General features: G+C 50.7%; 1 long non-coding RNA gene across 1 annotated transcript; it reads right to left on the bottom strand.

Moving 5' to 3' along the window:
• Window positions 1–3,906: 3,906 nt before the first annotated feature.
• On the bottom strand, window positions 3,907–9,471 carry LOC113630035 (uncharacterized). The gene is made up of 3 exons (XR_003436803.1): window positions 8,913–9,471; window positions 5,931–6,013; window positions 3,907–5,286 (listed from the first exon to the last, which is right to left on the bottom strand). It is a non-coding gene; the product is annotated as an uncharacterized LOC113630035 (long non-coding RNA).
• Window positions 9,472–14,291: the final 4,820 nt, after the last annotated feature.

The raw sequence follows: 14,291 nt of genomic DNA, 5'->3' as shown, positions 1-14,291 counted from the left end.
TTGGAGGTCTCCACGCTCAGACTTTGAGCCATCCCAGCTGGTACCCCATGAAGCAGAGACCAGATATCCATGCTGAACCCTGCCCAACTCAAGATCCATGAATGAAATAAATATCACTGTTTTAAGCCACTAAGTTTGGGATGGTCTGTTATATAGCAGCAGACACCTAGAAGGAACAGCAGCGTACCTGATGCTTTGCTATCACTCCTGAGATGTTTGCTGTGGACGGATGGGCAGTTCTCAAAGGGCCGCCACCTCCCCTATAAGGTCATGGGAGTGGGCCCTAATCCAATATTTTCTGGTGTCCTTATAAGAAGAGGAGATTAGGACACAGACATTCTCAGAGGAAAGACCCTGTGAATATAGTGGGAGAAGGTAACCATCTACAAGTCAAGCAGCGGGGCCTCAGAAGACACCAACTCTGCTGACACCAGGACTTCCAGCCTCCTAAACTGTTAAAAAATAAAGTTCTGTTGTTTAAGTCATCCAGTCTGTGGTGCTTTGTTATGGCAGCCCTAGAAAACTAATATAATCAGTGAACCCACTTTACAGATGGGAAAACAAAGCTCTAAGAGTTAGTGCCTCACCAGGCTGCCCAACTAGTAAGTGATAGAGTGGGCTTGGATCCTTCCTGCCTCTCTGGGGGGTGGGAGTGACCCCATTTGCTAGGCCTGAATGTAGCTAGATAGAGTAAACCAGCACTGATTACTCAAAAACTCCAAGCTGCACCCAGGGCAGACATTGCCAGTCCATTGCAGCACACTCTCCCCCAGCCCCAATGTGACCTGAATCTCTTTCTCCAGCCAGGCAGTCCCATGGGGGCCAGAAATGGCCAGAGGAAGACAGACGGTCCTGGGCACAGCTCAGAGGGGCCTGCCTAAGGCTGCCCTATTTGGATAGCCCTTTGGGGGAGCTGGTCTGGCTCTGTGCGGGTTATTATAGTGCAAATATTACCCCAGGAGGCCCTTATGGTTAATTCATCAGCATGATGGTCACATGGCATCTGTGAGATAAGCCAGGACTCTACACAGAGTCTTATCCAGGGGGCAGAGCTGGGCCTACCAAGGGGAAAATTATTGATAAATATTTTCCTCAAGAGGAACCCTTCTCCCTGTGCATACCCCAGCCATTGGGTCAGGAAAGTTTAGCAAGACCCCAGCCTTGGAGTCTGAAGGACACCCAGTCTGCCCCATTGAAATCACCCAGAGGATTAAAATAATTACCTGAGCCAGCCCCACCTTCAAAGAGTCTCATGGGATTGCCCTGGGGAGGGTCCAGGCATAAGTTTTTCTTTAAAGCTCCCTGGAGATTTTCTCAGACTCTGAGACCCACGATATGAACCTCATTGGGAATCTGGTGGTGCAGAGGTGACCCTGGGTTTGAGGATTCCTTTAGGTCTGCTGTCAGTTTCTCAATGGGGCAAACTTGTCACTGCTGCAGGACCTTTGCACAGGCTGTTCCTGCAGCAGCCTCTACACTCCACCCTTTGCAGTTTCCTAATCCTCCCTTGGACCTCAGCTTAAACACCACCTTCTCCAAGCTGTCTCTCCCTGATTCTCCTGCTTTCTTTCCTCTTCTCTCTCACCATTCCCTGTTCTTTTCCTTTAGATCTCTTATATTTCCCAATGTTGTATTCCTTGCTGTTTTCTTTGCTTACTGTGTGTCTCTCCACTAAACTGTGAACCTACGGGGGCTACAACTGAATCTGTGCTCTTCACCACTGCGCCCAGTGCTAAGCACGTCGTAGGTTCTCAACAAAAACATAGTGAACGCATTTAATGACAAAAAGTCAATTCTCCTCCCCGAGCCTCACTTTGCTGGGAGAATTAACGACTTAATTTCTGTAAAGTTCTTAGAAAGTTCTACCTCATGTTAATTAAATGAGCTGGTGCAGATCAGATGCTTAGCATAAGGCCAGACCTAGAATAAGCTCTCATTACTGATGATGACTTACTATTATTATCATAGTCATTGTTGTTGTTGTTTGCCCTGTCCATAGCACAGAGTAGGTGCCTAATAAAAATGTGAACTATCAAGGTAATGTAGCCTTGGACCGGCCACGAGGATGGAAGACATGGCTGCCGGAGGGGCTTCTGTTCTGGTCTGATGTGGGGAAGAAAGCATGGCTCAGAGAGGGGAATGCACTGACCCAAGGTCACCCAGCAATCTGAGGCAGCTCCAGGACCACAAGCCAGTGGTCCCTTAGGCAGATTTCTTCCCCTCTGTGTAATGGGCCTGTTGGCTCTGTCAAGGTCACAGAGGTCAGGCCCACTCCTGCCCCCAGCCCCAGCCCCCAAAGCCTGCACCATGTTGACCTGGGTGACCACTTGGTGGCACTGTGGAGTCGCCGCCGACTGGCAGCCAACCCAGGAACCCCAGTCCAGTATAGTGTGACCAAAAGACTTCAGAGGTTGCAAAACCAGTCTGAAAGGGTGTTCTGTGCTGCACTCATTCCAGATGAGGAAACTGAAACCCAGAGAGGGCAGGCGCTTTGCCAAAATCACAGAGTTAGTCCAAGAAGGAAGAAAAAGAAAATAGGCCTTTTATTGAACACCTACTATGTACCAAGTTTGCAACTATCTCATCCAGTTCTCACAACTGCCCAATGATGTGAGAACTACTCTCCCCATTTTCCAGATGAGGAGGCTGAGGCACAGAGAGCTTAAGTGGAACCACAGGAGCGAGGATGATAACAATAACTGTTGTAGAGAGTATTTACTGAGTGTCGCTACACATCGCAAATGATGCCAGTGCAGCTGGCCAGTCCCACAACAAGGCTGAGGCTTGGACACCAGGATCAACCCATTTTAAAGAGATGGAAACTGAGGATCAGGAAGAGGAAGCCATTTACAGAGGTTGCACAGCTGAGAAGTGTCTGTTGCCAGAACTTGCTCTTGTCCAGAGAGGATCTGGCTGATTCCTGCCCTCTCTCCCCAGTACCCCAGTCTCAGGCAACTCCCAGCCAGTATGACCTGACTTAAGCCAGACCTAGGCTTCCAGGGATCTGGAAAGACCCAGCCTCTTCCCAAAACCCAGAGCTGTCCAGACTGGCCTCCACAGCTGGCTGGACTGGGTTGCAGTCAGGGGTCTGGTGCCCACTGGAACTTGGAGGTGTGTGGAGGGGTCCCTGCACCTCTCCACATGGGTCCTGGACCAGACATGAGCTCAGGGATGCTGCTGCCTGTTCCTGAATGCTCTCCAGGATGTCCTGAAGGAAGAGGATGCTGGGGTGAGAACTACAGAGAAAAAGCCACGGAAAGATCATGAAGTAGAAAGAGCAGAGACAGCATAGAGGCAGCAACAGAAAGAGAACAAGGGAGCCAGAAAGACAGAGAGAAACAAATTCAAACAAAACAGAGAGGGACCAGCAGAGCCAGAAAGACAGCAGGCAGGGAAAGATGCATATCAAGACAGACAGACAGACAGAAGCAGAGAGAGATGGAGAGACAGAGACAAGGGGAGACAGGAAATCTCAGAGACAGATAAGGAAAAACGGACAGGGAGTCACAGAGACAGAGAGAGTCGTGCTGGAGTTGGAGACCCAGAGAGAGACAAGTACCAAGAGAAGGACCTCAGAGCGAATTCTCAGGGGAGAGGCACCAGGAGGTTGGGCAGAGAGAAGCCACCGAAAAGGAAGGGCTGGAGGAAGCTGAGAAGAGAAAAAAAAAAGATCAGAGAGAAGAAAAGAGGAAGCTGAGATTGCTGAGAGAGCAGACGGGGGAGAAACCAGACGGGGAAGATGGGAGGGAGGAAGGCAAGACCCCAGACCGTCAGAGGGTGGAGGCCAGGCCAGGGTAAGTGCGGCCCTGAGGTCAGGGGTCCTCCCAGCCTGGAGACCCTACCTGGGCCCTGGACACTGGGCAGCCAGGGCCCTCCGTCCACCACCTGCCCCTGGACCCTGGAACCTCCCTGGCAGCAGGGACCTGGCCGGGACCCTGGAGGGCACAGGCCAGGAGGTTGGACTCCCTGGCATCTTCCATTGCCGCCCACTCAGCAGGCCCCAAGCTCATCTTTTGCATAAAACAATATTCCTGTGGGGGATGCTAATGCGCCCTGCTATTTTTGCCTCTCCTGGATCGTGGTTTGCATACATTTGCATACCCTGGGAGAATTAAGCTGGGATCATGTAAATGAGCCCACCAGCTTGGGGGTAAGGGAGGCTCCTGGCTCCCTGCCTCCTAACAGGCTATGCAGGTCCCAGCCTCCCCCTGGGGCTGCCCTGGGCAAGATTGGTTGACATGAAGTCTCAGCTGTATGCATTCCCATCCTGAGGCCACTGTCCACCCAACTCTGGGGTCACCAGAGGGAGCTTTCAAAAACCCAGATCTGAGCCTGTCACATCTTTCTTTAAAGATTTCATGGCTTCTGAGGTCTTAGAATGAAGGCCCAAACCCCACAGGAGCCACAGGGACGAGCCCCTGTCAGCTCCCTGTAACCCACAGTACCCCTCCCTCCAGACACATGGAACTTGCTCCTCTCGGGGTTCAGCCTCACCAGACTTATGCCCACCACAGGCCCTTTGCACATGCTGTCCCTGCTGGCTACAATGTTTTTCCCTCCCCCTCCTCACTTACTTAACATCTAATTCATCCTTCAGACTCCAGGCAGAGTACCACTTCCGCAGGGAAGACTTCCTATCATCTCCAACCTCCTGAGCCTTATTTCCCCTTTTGCAGACTGGGAACGGTAGAAAATTTCTTCAAAGGGCTGGGTGCACCAGATGTTCCGACCATGCCCGGTACATAGTAAGCCCTCAATAAACGAACAAGCATCTGGTTATCGTTATTATTATTGTTGTTGTTAGTGCTCTCTCATTTGGGTCTCAGGACTCCTGGTCCAGTGCTCTTTGAGCTGCCCCCCAACCCCACACCGCCCCAGAAGCTGGACACACCCATGCTGCCTCCTCCTCCTGTGGTTGGTGTCCTGCAGCCCTGCTGACAGTGAGGCTGAGAACATGTTTGAGTCTCAGAGCAGCTGAGCAACACTTGCCCTGGAAATGAAGTGTTTTCCTCCCAGAAAGTTCTACCCCTGACGTCAAGGGTCTCTCCTGTTCGGCAAACCAACACTTGTTTATTAGGAGACTTTCAGCTGCCGGGGCAGGGATCAGCCTGGCTAGATTTGCATGGGGGCCGGTGTGCCCCGCACGTGAGGGCATCCGTGGCTGGCAGATGAGCAGGGCCGGTGTGGACAAAGGCCCTACAGGAGGGTGCGGTGGGCAGGAAGGCGTCATCAGGCAATGCTGCTCCCGCCTGCTGTGTCCCGGCTTTCCCAACAGACATCGAGATGCTGTGGAAGAAAGAGAAAATTATCTTCCTTGCCTTAACTGTCTCTTTGGGGAGGAAACCCCCACTGGTCCCGCCCACACAAGAGTATCTGCTTGTCAGGAGAGACCCCCAGGGCTTCCTCTTCCTGAAGGGGACCAATCCTTGCTGAAGGGTAAGGTTTCCACTTGGGAGTCATGGTTCCACATAGCTGGAGCCCCATCTATTCAGCTGAGGGAAGCAGATGGTCTACTATGTAACTACAGAAGGGGTTCCAGCCTCACTCCATCCTCCAAGCCCCTCCAAATGGATATGAATGTTAGATCTGGACTGGAGACACCAATCCCGCTTCCGCACTTGCAAGCTGAATGCTGCTCAGAACCACCTCAGAGACTCAGTTTTCCCGTCTGAGAAATGGGGACAGCACCCAGATTTACTTCATTCATGGGGCTGTGGAGAGGGTTAAAACAGCGCAAGCAGCTCTGCACAGAATAAGTGCTCAATAAATGCATCTTCTTTATCCTGACAATTTTCATTAAGTCTTAGGTTCCTACCCAGTTTATCACCATCTCCCCATGTGACTTTGGGCAAGTCCTTACTCTGCTGTGGGTCTCAGTTTCCCCATTTGAAAAGCAAGAGGGTTGGTCCAAATGACTCATGCTATTTTACCATTTCCGGTCCCAAGTTCTGTCTCTTGAATTCTGTTTCTCTGAAGCCATTATTGGATTCACCCATTTCCCAGAAGCATCAGCCTAAAGGGTCGAAAGGTTAACTTGAAAATATAATTCCCAAAGGAGATAGAGCCTCCATAAACTCACCCCCCCAACTCTGCCCACGACCCCACCCCCCAAAAAGGGGGCTCTTGACAGTAATAGTGGCCACACTGACACAGCACCTACTATGTGCCAGGTACTCTTCTACATACAACCATGAGATACGACCAGTGCCTCCATTTTACAGATGAAGAAACCAGAAAATGGAGGCACAGAGAGGTTAAGCAACTTTCCCAGGATCACTCAGCTCTAAAGTGGTCCAGCTGGGATTTGAACCCAGACCACTGGGCTCTCAACCCCAACGCCCCCTCAACAAACAATGGAATATCGCGTATGCTATAGATCAATGGCAGGTGATGTTTGGGTGAGCAGAGCCTCTGGGGTCGTAGACACTGCCCTGTTCTCAGCAGATGCCCCAGACTGGCCTCACGGGGTCATGATAGGAGGCCAGCTCAGCCCGGGGGAGGCCAGACCACCCCCCTTCCAGCCTGTTGGTTTAAAGAAGATTCAATTATCTCAGCCGTGGTGCACACACTTGCTCTGATGAGCTGAAAAGGGAAAATGAGGAACCTGCATCACATCCTGTCGGAGATAGAGGTAACATCACTTTTAAGGAAACAAGCCTGTGGTCAATTGTTCAAGATTGATTCAGTTGGTGGCCAGCACGGGCAACTGGGAAAGGCACAGCAATCTGCCCTGATCACATCACCTGCATTTGTCAGGGGCCATGGGCTGGGTTGGGTGGCCAGGGTGTGTGGCTGCCAACCCCCAACCGACAGCCTCCCTGCACCAGGGGTTCCGGAGAGCTGCTCAAATGGGCATTTCGAGGTGGATGTGTGCGAGGGCCTGCTTGCTCTCTCAAGGCAGGACAACGGCAGATTTCAGGCCTTGCCAGACTGTGGGCATGAGCTGGGTGGCCTCGGAGAGGGGAAGATATGTAAGGGCCATCAACTCACAGCAGTTCAGCCATTGTCTATTGAGTATCTCCCACGCACCATGAGGATACAGCCTGAAAGTGTGTTCCAAGCAGAAAGGGCACTGTGTGCAAAGGCCCTGAGGTAGGGGCAGGCTTGGCGCACTTGAGGCCATGCAGGAAGGTAAACCTGGCTGGAGTGAGGACGCTTGGGAGGAGATGGCACCAGATGAGGTCTTTTGAAAGCTGTGAGTGAGCCACTGACATTTCTCAAGCATTTCCTCTGTGCCAGGCATCAGGCTCCGTCTGCCCCACAAAGGAGGCTCTGAGATGAATCCCAGATCATAGATGAGGAGTCTGAATGTCAGAGAGGTGACGTCATTGCCAGGTCCCATAGGTAATACATGGCGGAGCTGGATTCCTTTTCTAACATGACTTGTCCCATGAGCCCAAACCCACTTGCCCCAAACCATAGCTTCCCAGCAGGACAGAGCCTGGAGGTGACTTTGAAAGGTTAGTAACAGGAAAACTGAACCTGGCACGGGGGAGGCAAGGTTCCCACCGCCATGCTGAGAATCTGCCATCCTTGCATAAAGCAGAGACCACCACAGGGAACTGTTATGCCGGAGCCAACGTACTCGTTTTCTATAAGCTAACGGACATTATTTTTTGTTTGAAATTCACCACCGTAGAGCATTTCAGAACAGTTTTGGGTACACATACCCTCTGGGATGTCTTTTAAAAATCCATAGTTCCAAGTCTCTTGAGTTTGTAATATGCTGCCTACTGTACCCACTTTGGAGAGTCGCCATGTGTATTCATTGTATAAAGGCTCTGATAAGTCCTGCTGCAAAGGAACCTGTTTCTATTTCTTTAGCCCAGCATTCCCCAAATTCATTTGAGCAGGTAATCTTTACAAACATGACCAGAATTGGGATTTCCCAGGAGTGGTAATGGGAAATGCTGGTCCTGGTAATTAAGAGAAGCTAAAATAATCCTTCTGACCTTGGAGGAAAAACATCTGAATGTTTTGGAGGGTGGGTGAGATGATGAAGTGAGGGAGAAATATTTAAAGAACCAGGGGAGCTATTTCATGCAGAGAAATGAAGGTGCAGAAAAAGGCATGGTGGCCACCTTCAAATCCCTGGGAGGTTCCCAAGTGTTCTGTGGGGACACTAGTATTTCCTCTCTAGTTCCAGAGAACAGAGCTAGGATCAGTAAGTGATGTTAATGTAGGAAAGGAGTTACACCTTTCACTGGAGACTGGCTGTCTCGGTAGGAAGTGAGTTCCCCATCACCAGAAGTGTGCAAGTAGAAACTAGAAGACGATTGTATTAGGGCTGCTAAAGAACAGATTCCATCCACAGTTCTGGAGTTTCCAAGGCAAAGATACGTTGACCCAGGCCCCAGCCATGCTATATTCCCCTCTTCTCTCAAGGCTGGGCAGAAGGAAACCAGGCACGTCACATCCATCTGACATTAGGAAAATTCTTATAAATAAAATAGTTCCTATAAAAGCTGTATGAGCTCTCTCCAGTCCATCTCATCTCGACAGTAATAAAACCAAGCCCGTAACTCCAGCATTGCCTTGCCATCCACAAGAGGAAACGCTTATTTTAAGAAGTATAAAAAGAAAAGTAATTTACAGTCTATTAACATTTTAAAAAGTGTGTTAGCAAGAAGGGGGAATACATTACGGGCTCAGTGAGGGATCCAGAGAGAAGCGGAAAGTGGAATCGTATAAATTTTCCTTGGTCTCCATTTTAACCTGCAGAACTGCAAACTCATCCTGAATCCTTTCCCCTTTCCTGGAGAGGAAGTTCTGGTGGAGAAAGAGTGGCCAGGAAGCAGGCAGTGAGGTGGGTCCATGAGGCAGTGGGAAAGGCATGATGGGGCATGGATTAGGAAATCGGGTTTAAGTTCCCATCCCAGCTGGGGTTCCCAGGGGCTCTGCCAGCTGCCCACCTTCTAGGAGCCTCAGGCAGATTGTCTAATCAATGGACATAATAGATCCCAGGGTCCTGTTGTTTCATGTAAGTCTTAGCTTTCCAGCAGACTTGGGAGGGCTCCGTGACTGGAGAGGCGCCTTGTGCGTCGTGGTCCTCACCTAGCTCCGTTGTCTCCTTGCCCGGCTGCGGGCCCTCCATCTGCGGTCCCAGAATGGAGCTAGGTCCTGGGCAGGGGAGTGGAGGAGGGCGGGGATGGATTGCAAACTGCAAATCAAGGGAAATACATGGAAACAATTATAGAAGGATGGACTGGAAGGGAAAACAAACCGTTCCGTCCAAGGAACGCAACCACAGAGGACTAGCCAGAGGGAGGAACTGGGGCCTTGGAGGAGATGCCAGCGGCCGAGCAGGGGGAACAGGCACTCCAGGAGGTGGTGACATTCCATGTGGTTGGCACATGGGCCCTGAACCCTGACTCAGACCTTCACCTGCCATGACATGCCAAATAAGCCCCTTCTCCTTCCAGGGCAAGCATCTCACACACACACACACACACACACACACACACACACTATAACTTATATATACACATAGACACAGGCCAACACAATCTCACACATGTGTACACATGCACACAGAAAATACGATCACACACACCGATGCCTTCCACACACACGGGCCATTACAATCACACATGCACGCACATGCACACAGCCTAACTTACCCACACACCCTCCACAGCAATCACACACGTGCTCACATCCATTTCTTGTACACATGTGCCAGTGTGAGCACACGTGTGCATACATGCCACACCTCACTCCCACCTGCATGTGTGCGTCTGCACAACTGCCCATGTGCACGTGCATATACACGTGTGCTTAGTGCACACACCCACACTCACGCACGCTCCCAGTCATTTGCATTTACACACGCGTGTGCACCCACGGTCAACACACCCATAATCTGACATATGTTCCACACACTCAGCCACGTTCTCAGCGTGCACCTCTGCCCACGTGTGCACGCACAGACAAGCGGTGACCTTCCCACCCTCCTGGCCACCAGAACGCAGGCCCAAGCGCCACACACATGCAGGTTCTCCCAGGAAAGCGTCCGTGAGCGCCAGCATGGGGCGTGGGGCATGCGGCTGCCGGACAGACGGCTTCTCACAGCCCGGCTGCCTCCCTGCCTGAGCCTGTGTTTGTGCAGCTGTTCCCTCTCCTCCGAATGTGGGGAGGGGGCAGGCCATGGCCAGCCCTAATCAAGAATTTCACACCCCCATCGGGACCAGGCCCCTCTGCAAACCCCGCATCCAGCTGGGTGAAAGCCCAAAGCTGGCTTTGTTCGCCGGGCTGCTGGGGACAGCAGGGGCCCCACTCCGGGACATGCCCCCGCCCAGTTCAGAGGGCTGAGCTCCAAACTCGCCCATTGTAGGGCTGTTCCAGGCCTGAGCCCCACTTCCCCCAGCTGGGTGTTCCGCCAATGGCCAGCAGGCACCAAACGGGCCTCAAAGAGCCCCCCTGCCATCGCCCTTTCCCAGGCTTTATCAGTGGGGGGGGGTGGGGAGAGAGGATGGGCCCCAGACACATCAGCAACCGGCACGCAGGGGTGCCCAGTGAGGCTGAGCACGTCTGCTTTTAAGATTTGAATCTGGAGAGGCCTGTTCTCAGAGCCATACGCCAGCCCTCCCTCCCATTTTTCCAGCCCAGCACCCTCAAAAATGTCGCAGGGTCTCCCCTCTTGGCCTTGGCCCAAGCTACCTACCGCCCATCTCAAATGCCTATTCCCCCTACCTACCGCCCATCTCAAATGCCTTTCCTCTCTTCTCAGCATGGACAACTCTTACTCATCACCTTTCAAGACCAGTGCTGATGCCTCCTCCTCCAGGAAGCCCTCTGACTCCCTGCTTTTCCTGCATCTTGCCCTCTCACGTCGCGCTGTCAAATTCTTGCTTCACTCATCCGCATCCTGGACCATGAGATGCCGAGGGCATCCAACTGGGCTTCCATCAACCTAGCAACCCTCAAACTGGCACAAGGCCTGGCACATGGTGGATAATTGTTGAAGGAAGGGAGGATTACTGGGTGGAGAGACATGGCGAAGTTCTGCATCGGTGCCTCACATCTGTGGGCCTCGTGCAATGAATTAAGTCCCTTAATTTAAGAGTTAAATAATACTACACATATATTACAAAAGTTAGGTAAATTTCCCTTTCCCTCCTGTCATTACCTAGAAAGCTGCCAACTTCTAGATTATAATTATGTACATGAATAATGAAATTAGCATATCTACCAGCTCACTCCCTGCTCATTACATACCAGCAAGAGCCATGTGTTCTGATTCCAAATCACCCACCTCTGGAGGCTAGCTGCGCTCCGGGCTCTGGAACAGCCCATGGGGAGAGGCTACAAGCCCACCCTGCACACCCTCAGCCTGGGGGCTTCAGGGAGCCCTTAGAAACCCTGCTAGTTAGATAGTTCATGTCCCATGAGGCTTTAACCTCATCCAATGGGTGGATGGGAGGCACTGGTTGAACTGGCCACGGCAGGGGGCTGGGGCTGTGGGATGGTGATGCTGGGAAGAGGACCTGAGTCCTGGGTCCACTCTGCACTGCTGTGGGCCCGTAGATGGGCTTCCTCCCCAACCCGTGAAGTGGGTGTGGCAGTATCGTCTGCTTTGTCGAGGACTGTGGGTAAACAGGATGTGCTCCTAAAAGCAGTGTCTGGATGAAAACAGGCTTGGGTTCAAGATACGGCTTCACCACTCATCTGTTAAATGACATCATTCTGAGCCTCAGTTTCCCCTTCTGTAGAATGGGTATGATAGGCAAGTGAAGTTCCATTGTGCCCATTATATAATAAATACTCAATAAACATAAAATATGGTGGGTGTCTTTGTCAAGATTGGTGTTCACCCCCTAGCCTGAGGGATCTCCCTCCCTGTGATGGACTAAATGTTTGTCTCCCCTCCCCCGCTCCACCAAATTCATGGGATGGTATTAGGAGGTGGGGCCTTTGGAAGGTAATTAGGATTTATGAGTTCATGAGGGTGGCATCCTCATGACGGGATTACTGGCTTTATAAGAGTCACCAGAGAGCTTGCTTCCTCTCCTGGGTCTGCCACGTGAGGATACAGCAAAATGTGGGTAGTCTGCAACCCAGAAGAAGGCTCTCCCCAGAACCTGACCATGCTGGCACCCTGATCTTGGACTTCCCGGCTCCAGAATTGTGAGAAATAAATGTCTGTTTGTAAGCCACCCAGTCTGTGGTAATTTTGTCATGGCAGCCCGAGCTTGTGAAGGTATTCTCCCAGCAGGAATCCTTGTCGTGAAATGGGACCAAAATTAAACCCAGAAGTCAGCACTTGGATTGACCTTCCTCTCTACAGGGCATCCCTAACTCCTGGATCCCCCTGGAATTCTACCAGAATGCCAGGTTCTGGACTCTCTCCACCCAACACCATCCAAACTGCCTCCAGGTGGAGCTGAAGCCATGACCAGGTGGATGGTTAAGGACTGGCCCAGTCTTGTTCAGGTGCACTCACACATTCAAACTCATCCAAGGCTCACTGTGGGCAACGTAAGAGGCAAAGGAGAGCCAGCGAATGCTTGAGAGCGGGGGAGAGCTGGCTGCACCGTCTGGCCCTGCAAACTGTAAAGTGCTTTGCAAACTGTAAATGTCAGATTGCTCTGGGGACCTTTGTCCAGACTCCCCTGACCCCACAGAGAAGGACTCAGAGCCCCAGCTTGTGCCATCTTTGACCCCTGACTTTGCCTCCTCAATACTGCAGGGCTGGCTGGCTTCCGCTTCCCAAATTGGCTAGTCACCTTCACAAGCAACACCGTTGCCCCTGGGGGGACCAAGATGAGCAACGCCTCCTCCTAGTATTTACCATCTAGAGCTTTGCCACCCCGAGCTGAACTTCTGTGCCCAGTGACTCTGATTGGGTCCATATTGTACCCATTTCACAGATTAGAGATGAGTCAATCCCGGATTCATGGATAGAGTCAATGAAGCATCTAGCTGAGACCCACAAGGCTGGGCACCTTCAAAAGAAGAGGCTAATTAAAAAGAATGAAATATTGCCTTTTGCAGCAACATGGATGGACCTGGAGATGATCATTCTGAGTGAAGTAAGTCAGAGAGAGAAAGACAAATATCATATGATATCACTTACATGTGGAATCTAAGAAAATAATACAAATGAACTTATTTACAAAACAAGAAACAGACTCACAGACATAGAAAAAAACCTTATGGTTACCAAAGGGGAAAGGTGGGGAGGGATAAATTAGGAGTAGGGAATTAACAGATACATACTGCTATATATAAAATAGATAAACAAGGATTTACTGTATAGCACAGGGAACTATATTCAATATCTTATAATAACCTGTAATGGAAAAGAATCTGAAAAAGAATATATTTTTATATATATTCTTATATACGTATTATATATATATATATATATATATAAAACTGAATCACTTTGCTGTAACCTGAAACTAACACACTATCGTAAACCAACTAGACTTCAATTAAAAAAAAAGAAGAGGCTACACATTCCTCATATTTTTCAACCTCCTCCACACTCCATCCTCCCGCCCCCATAGCCTGGGAAGGACACACCCCATGGAGGTAGCTAACGACCTGGACACTTACTACGTGCTCTATGGCCTTTGCATATATTCCCTCATTTAATCCTTGCAAAGCACTGAGCACAGTGCCTGGCGCACAGTAAGAGTTCAATAAAGGTTTACAGAAAAGATGAATGAGTGAATGAATTCAGCAACAACAAGAAGAAAGCAAATCTCATGACTTCAGCCCAGTGCTGGGAGTCAGACAGACCCGGGATCAAATCCTTGCTCTGCCATTTATCAGCTGCGTGACCCTGGCCAAACTACATCCTTCCCTGGAGACTTTAGTCTTCCCATCTGTAAAGTGGGCATGGTGATGCCTGCCCATCAGATTGGTGTGAGAATGAAAGGAAGTGCAGCATATAAAGTGCTCGGCACCACACCTGGGTCAGCCCAGAGCACAGACAAAAGGGTTTTGTTCTTGTCATTGTTGTGGATGAGGTCGCTGTTTCCATCTGTCCCCTCAGCTTGCAGTCACGGGTCAGGAAATGAGAACCCAGAGGTCACGCATGCATGGTCTGGAGGCCCCATCCGGCTCCCAGATGTGTTTGGTTTGGCTGGCATGGCCCTTCGTCCAATTTTTTTTTCTAATTGAAATAGTTGCCAACATTTCAAGATTGAGGGATTTCACATAAAATATAGATTTTTTTTTTTTTTTTTGGATCTCTCTTGGAACTTCAGAAGTTTGGGCCACACCACAGAATCACATTCAGCCAGAGCCAAGGTCAGCTGAAGCCAAGATGCATCCACCCCTGG

This window comes from Aethalodelphis obliquidens, unplaced genomic scaffold (genome assembly GCF_003676395.1).
Source record: "Aethalodelphis obliquidens isolate GAN/ISIS:26980383/991018 unplaced genomic scaffold, ASM367639v1 scaffold28, whole genome shotgun sequence".
NCBI lineage: Eukaryota > Metazoa > Chordata > Mammalia > Artiodactyla > Delphinidae > Aethalodelphis > Aethalodelphis obliquidens.
Note: the sequence above shows the minus strand (reverse complement) of the source record. Positions and strands in the feature narration are given on the sequence as shown.